Below are 9,573 nucleotides of genomic sequence, written 5' to 3' on the forward strand. Positions count from 1 at the left end.
TAAAAGAACTTGGGCTCTTAGCAGTGAGTGAGGAGTGCTAAGTGCTGTACTGCCAGGCAATTCCCTATATTTTGGATATTAACCCCTTCTCAGTTGCACCCTTTGAAAATATTTTCTCCTGTTCGGAAGGTTTTCTGTTAGTTTTGTTGATGGTTTCCTTTGCTGTGCATAATAAGCTTTGCAGTTTGATTAGGTCCCAATTGTTTACTTTTGCTTTGATTGATATTTCTTTTGCCTTGAGTGATTGATCTAAGAAAATGTCACTATGATTTATGTCACAGAATGTTTCGCCTGTGTTTTTTCTAGGAGTTGAACAGTGTCTTGTTTTACATTTAAGTTTTTTAACCATTTGAGCTTATTTGTGTGTATGGTGTGAAGAAGTGTGTTAAGTTCACTCTTTCATGTGTAGCATCCGGTTTTCCCAGCACCGCTTGCTGAAGAGACTGTCTTAGCCAATGTATAGTTTTGCCTCTTTTGTCATGGATTAATTGGCAGTAGGAGTGTGGGTTTATTTTGGGGGTCTCTATTCTGTTCCTTTGATCTATATGTCTGTTCCCATACCATGGTACAAAATTACTGTGTCTGACAAAAGAATTTTTGATTTGTCAAAAAAATAAAAAAGATTTGTGCATGACAATTAACTAAAGCTCTATTACTCTTCCTTTCTTTTTTTAGTGTTAATTGTTGATTATTTCTTTTTAAATATTTTTATTTATTTCTTTATTTGGCTAAACTGGGTCTTTGTTGTGGCATGTGGGATCTTAGTTCCTTGACCAGGGATTAAACCCACGTCCTCTGTAGTGAGAGTACAGAGTCTTAGCCATTAGACCATCAGAGAAGCCCCACCCTTGCTTCCTTTTTTCAAAATATTTATTTATTTTTGACTGTACTGGGTCTTTGTTGCTTCGTGTGAGCTTTCTCTAGTTGTGGTGAGTGGGGGCTACTCTCTAGTACTGCATGAGCTTCTCATTGCCGTGGCTTCTCTTGCTGTGGAGCACAGGCTCTAGGGTGCTTGCGCTTCAATAGTTGCAGCTCGTGGGCTCAGTAGTTGTGCTTCCTAGGATTTAGAGCACAAGCTCAATAGTTGTGGCACATGAGCTTAGCTGCTCCATGGCGTGTGGGAACTTCCTGTACCAGGGCTCGAACCTGTGTCTCCTGCAATGGCAGGCGGATTTTTTACCACTGAGCCACCTGGGAAGCCCTGCAAGGCTGATTCTTAACCCCTGAACCACCAGGGAAGCCTCCTTTCTTTCTTTTTTATGTCAAACTCTTTTAAACTGTACTCTACTTTTCTTGCCTACTTATTTTTCTTCCTCTCATTTTCTCTGCAATCCCTTGAATATGACTCCTGCCTTACAGACACTTTTTTAGTTCAGTGGGGACTTAGCAAACAGCACATCCAGGTCTCCGTCTCCTTTATTTCTGTGTAGGTCTCTCCACAGTTGGCTACTTTCTCTTTCTTGAATTGCTCTCCTCTCTTGGTTTCTGTGACCTGCTCTCTTTGGGATTTCCTGTCTCTCCAGTTGCTCCTTGCCTGTCTTGTTTGGTGACTTTTCTTCTCCCCCCTCCTCAAGGTTCAGTTGTTGCCCAAAGCCCAGTTCTTAGCGCTCTTGAATTCTCACTTTTCCCTTTATGATCTCCTCTACTCTCTTGGATTCAACCATCGTCCCTTCATCCTCATGATTTTTCATACAAATATATGCCTTTATCTCTGCTCTCTATCCTGAGTGCCAGGATTGTTTCTAACAGTTCATGGAGTTGCACATGAATCTCAGATTCAAGGTGTATAACCCTCACTGTTGGTTTACCACCACAGGCAGTGTTCCCTAAACTGCATAATGACATCGCCAGCCTCTGGTCATTTTGCTCAAAACTTCAGAGCCATTCAACGCTCTTCCTCTAATTATCTCCAAATCCCTGAGTTCTCTGATTCTTCCCTTTTCCCATTCCCATCACCAGGCCCTCATTTGGCTTACTTTAACAACAAACTCTTACTTGATGCCTAACTGTAGCTTCTCCATCTCTCCTTTCCTGTTTCCTGCAGCTTGTGTTACTTTTTCAAAATATAAATAGGCTTATGTAACTTATTTGCTGGAAATATCTCCTGGTTCCCCCTTGTTGTTCAGTTTCTCAGTCATGTCTGACTCTTTGCGTCCCCATGGACCATAGCCTGTCAGGCTCTTCTGTTCATGGGATTCCCCAGGCAAGAAGACTGGAGTGGGTTGCCATTTCCTTCTCTAGGGGATCTTCCCAACCCAGGGTTCGGACCTGCGGCTCCTGCCTGGCAGGCCGATTCTTTACCACAGAGCCACTTCGGGAGCCTAGTTCCCCCTGACATATAGAATACAAACAGTTTTGCTCAGTCTTTTCTTTTTGCCACATCTTGATTTCCTCCCTTTCAACATTATGTCCTGTGATACCCCCGATTCCCTTCCAACATGCACTATCTATGGATCCCTGGAAATTCCTCCATCTCTTGGACATAGCTGCATGCTCCTAACCTAGGCCTTTGGCTCAAGCCTTTTCTGCTTGAGCTCTGTACTCTATTGGATCCCTAACCATCCCCTCTTTCGAAGCTCAGTTCTCACGCCCAGCTAATGGCTTAGGTTATAGTCTCTGAATTAATAATTTTCATCAATAACATGAAAGTAACAATATAAATAATAGCAATAGCAATATGAATAATACCAACAAATCACATGGAGCACACCCTTATCTACTGTGCCAGGCACTGTTCTATGTGTTATCAACATATAAATTTTTCTGTTCTTCCCGATAACTCCTCACCTGACATCTTCAGTGTCAGTGTGGACGAGGATGCAGACTGACCACACTCTTGATCCCTTCACTCCAGCACCAGCTGATGCTGGTTGAGTGCTCACCACGGGCCTATCTTTATTACTTTATTTAAACCTCACGACAGTGTAAGCAGGTACCATCATGAGATCCATTCTATAGACGTGACAGTTGAGGCACGGAGAGAGGTCAGCCAACTTGCCCAGGGTCACAGAGTGAGGAGATAGTGGGGCTCTGCAACGCACCTCCATAATCTGTGGCTTCTTTCTCTGGTGTGGGCTGATCTTCCTCTGGAGACACTGAGAACCCACAGGACAATGGCTGGGTCGGATACTGTGACATTCCCACACTGCCAAGCACAGGGCCTGTATAACGCACCCAACATAGGCTTACTGATGCTCACAGGTACAAAAATGTGCAGGACAGATGTCATTTTCACAGGAAACCATCCTGTCCTCATTGCGAATTATGGAAGGATAAACATCTCCCTTCTCACAGACCCTCATGAATAAGTGAATAAAGAGAAAGTGACTGAAGTGGTGAATATAAAGCAATGTGATGTGGTCATCTGCAAAGTTTTATTGGAAATCTTCAATGCCGAAGTGTTACTACCTACGATGTAAGCAACATGCTAAATACAAGCTTCCAAAGAGCACATTAGTGATGGGCACACAAATGTCACCTCCTCTCCTCCACAGCTGCACTAAAGTGTCATTAAGAATGAGATTCCTGAGGGGCTTCCTTGGCAGTCCAGTAGTCAACTCTGTGCTTCCACTGCAGGGAAGACCGATTCAATCCCTGGTGGGGAAACTGAGATCCCACATGCCATGGGGCATGGGAAAAAAGAGAGAAAGAGAGGTTTAAAGAATTTATCAACACAGTTAATTAATGATAAAAATGATTAATGTCCTCCAGGATAAAGGTAGCTAAACGGCTGTCTGATCAAACCCCCGTGCCCCTCAAAGGCAGGTTGCCTAACACAGCAGCCCCAGCTCTGTCTACCTGCTCCTCCTTCTCTATTCCAACCCACTGGTAGAAGAGGGGCCACGTGTGAAAGTGCAGTGAGTGGATCAGGGCAGCACAGAGCTTCTCGGTGACTGACACTGAGCAATAGCACTCTGGTTTGATGTCTTTTAAAGGGGGATGAGGATTATGACGAGGGAGCAGGTAGAAACATAAATCAAGTGCAACGTGAAGCACGGGACTCGGTTAGAAGCTACGCTTGATATTCAGGATATTCCCACGCCCCAAGACACCTGTAAATACCTCTGGAACAAGCATAAACCCTCAGCCTGGCCTGGCTTTCATTTGCACTTCTCACTGCAGAAACAGAATTCTAGAAGTTGGGGGAGGGGAGGGGAGGGGAGGGTGGCTTGGGGAGGGGTGAGGGTGGAGGGGAAGGAAGGAACTGAGGTGCAGGAGAGAAGGGCAGCGATGGGGGAGATGGAAACAAACTCTTCCTGATCTAGAACAGGGGCGCAAGTGTTGCAGGGTGCCTGCAGCCAGCGGTGGGGAGCTGAGTCCAGCCCTGTATGCAGAGCTGCACAGTTACCTGCCAAGTTGAAGGAAGGGCCCTGAAGGAAGGGCCCCTTGCACTGTAAGCTTTCTGAGAGCACTAAGCACTGGCCAGGGTCTACGCGTGCACTCTGACGTGGGTTAGCACAAATCGGTAGTACTTGTTGCTACGTAAGGGGCGGGTTGGGTTTCTTGCAGCTGGCTTCTGAACTCACTGTGTGCCCTGAAATAGAGCCCCCAGGAGCCAGAGCAAGCAGCCCCCTAGCTAATCATGTCATCTGAATCACTAGCCCCATTCGTAGACTTTGGGGGTGAATGAAACAGAACCAGAGCCCCATCCATTAGTTACAGAGTTGGAGTGGTGGAGGGGGGTTGGAGGGTGCAGACGTGCTCAGAGCCCACAGGACAAGGGGGACCACTGGGCTGTGGCTTTCTCCAGCCCCATCTTTGCATCTCTCGCTCCAGGGGAACTGTGGGCTAGGAGCCTGCATCCCTGGAGAGAAGTTCTCCTAACGTTTCTCCAGGGCTCTGGCTCCAGGGGCCAGTGAGGTCTCATTTCCCTGCCCCTCCCCACCCCTAGTTGGCATGCCTCTACTTTATGGCCATGCCCTGGCCTCAAGTGCCCCCAGAGGGTCCCACCTACCTCGATCAAGGGGCAGGGCCGGAGGGAGTGGGGGGCCAGGGAGGGAGGGGGATCGAGGGAGGGAGGGCGCCTAAGCAGGAGCAAGCACACACTGGACCAGCAACACAAGCTACAACTGGGACCAGGCTCCCAGAAGAGAACTGACCCGGCGGTTAGCCCCAGGACTATCCCAGACTAGCACATCTGCACAGATCCGGGCATAGAGGCTGATTCATCCACAGCGCTCAAGACTGGAGCCTCCGCTGGGGGCAGGTGGGGTGGGGCCACAGCCTGGATGATGCTATTGCAGCCTGGAAGACCGGGAAGAACCGCATGGTCAGAGGCCGGGTCGGGTCAGGTGCTCTGCTGAAGCCCAGGAAACGCCCTTTCCCTGGGAGAGCCCAGTGGACCGGACTCAGCTGCTGCACAGTCACAGCCCTTGGTCTCCCTATAGCCTCTCTCTCGGCCTTGCTCCTTTTCCAGATATGAAGCCTCCCGTGGTATCAGCGATGGTAGTGGGAGGAGAAGAGGCCTAGTGTGGTCTGAACTGGAGCTGGGGGAGGTCGAGGAGGCGGCCAGGAGCCCAGGAGGAAGCAACAGCAGCAGCAGCTGGAGCTGCCCGCCTGGGGCCTGGAGATGAGGCGGGGGTGCGGGAGGGGAAACGAGGGAACCTGCAGAGGTGCCTCCACCACATCAATTCACCCTCTGAACCCAAGGATGGAGAGCCTTTTCCACCGCACCAGATACTTCGCCTGGTTCCCGAGTACACAGCTAACCTGGAGCTGCCTAGTTCTCCAGGGGGCTCGGTTGTCCCTGGGCTCCTCTGGTTCTCTTCTGCAGTCCCTCTTCAGAGCCAAAAGCTACCTGGATAGCCCAAGGCCAACAGGGACACCTCCCTCAGGACTCTGTGGTAGAGGCATCCTGCAGTATTTAAATCCATCAAGTAGGGAAACCTTGGCCACTGACCTGGTTTGTTAATAATGTTTTGTTGGAACCACACATGAGGTACAGTGGAGCACGTGCAGGGTCACAATTACCTATGTTTAAATTTTCGTAATATTTTCATCATGTGCTATTTTTGCACTAATTTTGATATTTGTTAAATACTGCATTAAAATATTTTTGTTTGATTACTGATTTCTTTTGATGCCACAATAACATTTTGCACAGGAGGGAAAAACACCTCCTAAAGCAAGCCTGGACCTGACTATTATAGAAACGTGTACTTGGGTAGGGGGCACGAAGGGGATGGAAATTTTACAAAGATGAAATAACATCCATATATTTAATTTCATCCACATCTCCAAATACTGAACATTTTGATTTCATTCTCTAAGGAAGGAGCTTGCAAGGCACATGGATGAGGCTGCAGTCAGGTTTCACATGAGTAAACCTGAAAAAAATTTGGCAAATCAGCCATCCTAAAACCTGCTTCCGGGCTTGGACACTTTTGTTCTGGACATTCTTACGCTGATTTGTGCTTATGGCCATTTCCATGATTGCAAAATAAGATTGGAACTTTCAGTTTAGTTCAGTCACTCAGTCGCGTCCGACTCTTTGTGACCCCATGAACCACAGCACACCAGGCCTCCCTATCCATTACCATCTCCTGGAGTCCACCCAAACCCGTGTCCATTAAGTCAGTGATGCTATCCAACCATCTCATCCTCTGTCGTCCCCTTCTCCTCCTGCCCTCAATCTTTCCCAACATCAGGGTCTTTTCCAACGTGTCAGCCCTTTGCATCAGGTGGCCAAAGTATTGGAGTTTCCGCTTCACCATCTGTCCTTTCAGTGAACACCCAGGACTGATCTCCTTTAGGATGGACTGGTTGGATCTCCTTGCAGTCCTAGGGACTCTCAAGAGTCTCTCCAACACCACAGCTCAAAATCATCAATTCTTCTGCACTCAGCTTTCTTTATAGTCCAACTCTCACATCCATACATGACCACTGGAAAAACCATAGCCTTGACTAGATGGACCTTTATTGACAAAGTAATCTCTCTGCTTTTTAATATGCTGTCTAGGTTGGTCATAACTTTCCTTCCAAGGAGTAAGCGTCTTTTAATTTCATGGATGCACTCACCATCTGCAGACTCTGAAAGTGACAGTCATTCAGTCCTTTCTGACTCTTTGACACCCCATGGACTATACAGTCCATATAATTCTCTAGGCCAAAACACTGGGCTGGGTAGCCATTCCCTTCTCTAGGGATTTTCCCAACCCAGGGATCAAACCCAGGGCTCCTGCATTGCAGGCAGATTCTTTACCAGCTGAGCCACCAGGGAAGCCCTTAGGGGCTCTAAGGGGTAGTAAATGGGATCAGTAAATTCAAGCTCACGGAAATAGCCCATTACCAGTGAGAACATAGTTCCCAAAGGGAAAAAATAGAGCCACTTTTCCTACACCTGTGGTACCTGCCTATCTACCATCTAGCTATCTAAATACATATAGATACAGTCTCTTCTAATAAAGTGCAGGTCCTCCTAACACAAATATCCTTTAGGGAGGAAGTTAGCCCTCCTGAACGCAATACTTCCGTCTTATGAGTAGTTCATACTGGGACTCAGTATGACCTGAAAGTACTTAATGCGCTGAGGAGCTGGGTTATAAGAGGGTTCAACCGTACTATTTGAAATATTCAAAACCAAGCATACTCTCTGAGGTAAAATGAGTGATTCTTGAATACTTCAGTGCGGGTACAAGGGAGTAACTGGTTCAGAGAACACACTATAGGAGTGACTAGCATGCATTAGTTGCACCGAGATGGGCGGGCTTGAAAGCTTAAAGTCCACGTTCTCCTGCCGTTGTTTTTCAGCGTTTGGTAATGCAAGGTAGGGAGTGGCAGCGCTAAATTTGTCAGTAAAAACAAAACCAAAAATGAACAATTACAGACAAATTTCCAGTGACCCAAAAAGGGTAAAAAATAGAATTGTAATATATAGTCTACTTATGCCTTGAAGATATCACACAGATTCAATGTTATGAAACTATCAAATGCAGAAGTGAATATTCTCTCGAGGAATTTCTAATCTAAGGATTTTTTTTAAACCACTTTTTGTGGTACAGTTAGGAACAAGTGGGTTTTGTGGAATTTGTTTGGTGATGGTGGGGTAGCTGTCAATTCAGGGTAGATTTGGACCTGTTTTAATCTGAAGTACCTTTTCATTTCCTCAAGTAGTGATGACTTATTTCTAGGTCATGGGATCAGCAGGTGAATACTGGAGACCACAGAAGACCTTAAGTTGTGTCAAAGAAGCTCGAGTAGGAGGAAAAATCAGGAACGTTTTATTATTAGCGTTGCTGCAGAGCCCCTGAGTGAGGGATGTGATGGACCTGGGCTGCAGACCTGATAGGGGTTGGAGTGACGGGTCTGGAAACCTGGGCTGGGAGCCTAAGGCCAGGGGCTGGGCTCACAGTCAGTCTGGCCAGGCCTTGGGAGGCCCAGGCCTCTGCTCTGTCACACAGGCCAAGAAAACTCACAGGGAAAGGAAACCTGACGTTTTGGTGACTTGCTTCTCCTGGCTTTACACAGTGGTCTCTTGGAGGAGTCTGAAGGGCGAAAGGGCAACAAGAAACAAGGGAAAAGAGAAAATGTTCTCATCTGTGTCCAAACTACAGCATGAATACCCAAGAACCTCCTTTTCTCTTTCTTCTTTTCCAGTGAGGTATAGCTGATGTACATTAGTTTCAGGTGTGTAACATAATATTTGTTGTCTGCATACATTACAAAATGATTACCACAAGTGTAGTTAAGGTCCATCACCATACAGTTACAGATGGTTTTTCTAGTGATGAGAAGAAACTCATTTTTGTTACTGCTGTTGTTTTTCTTTTTTTGCCCACACCTTGTGCTTTTCAGGATCTCAGTTCCCTGATGAGGGATTGAACTTGGGTCATGGCAGTGAAAGCTCAGAATCCCCACCGCTAGACCCCGAGGGAACTCCCAAGAAGAAACTCTTAATGTTTTCCCTTTCTCTTTTGCAAATATAACCGACTTGCTTTGTGTAACCACTGTTGGGAGTAGAGACCTAATGCTGCCCCACATACCCCATTGTGGGCTCTGGTACATTTTGGTTTGTACCACTGGTCCATTTGAATCCTCCCATAATGAGCTCTATTGGCTCAGGTGATAAAGAATCTGCCTGCAATGCAGGAGTCCTGGGTTCTATCCCTGCATTGGGAAGATCCCCTGGAGGAGGAAATGGTACCCCACCACACTATTCTTGCCTAAAAAATTCCATGGACGGAGGACCCTGGTGGGCTACAGTCCACGGCATTGCAAAGGTTTGGACATGACCTAGTGACTAACACTTTCACTTTAAAAGTGAGCTCTATTACACTGGTCTTCTTTATGTACTCATGTAGAGGAAGGATCCTTAATCCTAAAATCACAGAGCAAAAATGAGGAGTCAGGCAAGGAGAGGAGGCTTCCAATGTCACAATTTGTAGTCTGGGAACTTCCAAAATGATTAAATGCCATGTAAATACCATTAACTAAGATGCTGAGCAGACGGTGTGGTTTAATTGACATGGTTTTGTTAATAGTTGCCAGACATCCTGGGAAAAGCCTTCGTGTGACCCCACCTTCACTTAAAAAAAATTTTTTTTTATTGAGATACAATTGACATACATTATTTTC

The sequence above is a fragment of the Capricornis sumatraensis genome, chromosome X (assembly GCF_032405125.1).
Source record: "Capricornis sumatraensis isolate serow.1 chromosome X, serow.2, whole genome shotgun sequence".
Lineage (NCBI taxonomy): Eukaryota > Metazoa > Chordata > Mammalia > Artiodactyla > Bovidae > Capricornis > Capricornis sumatraensis.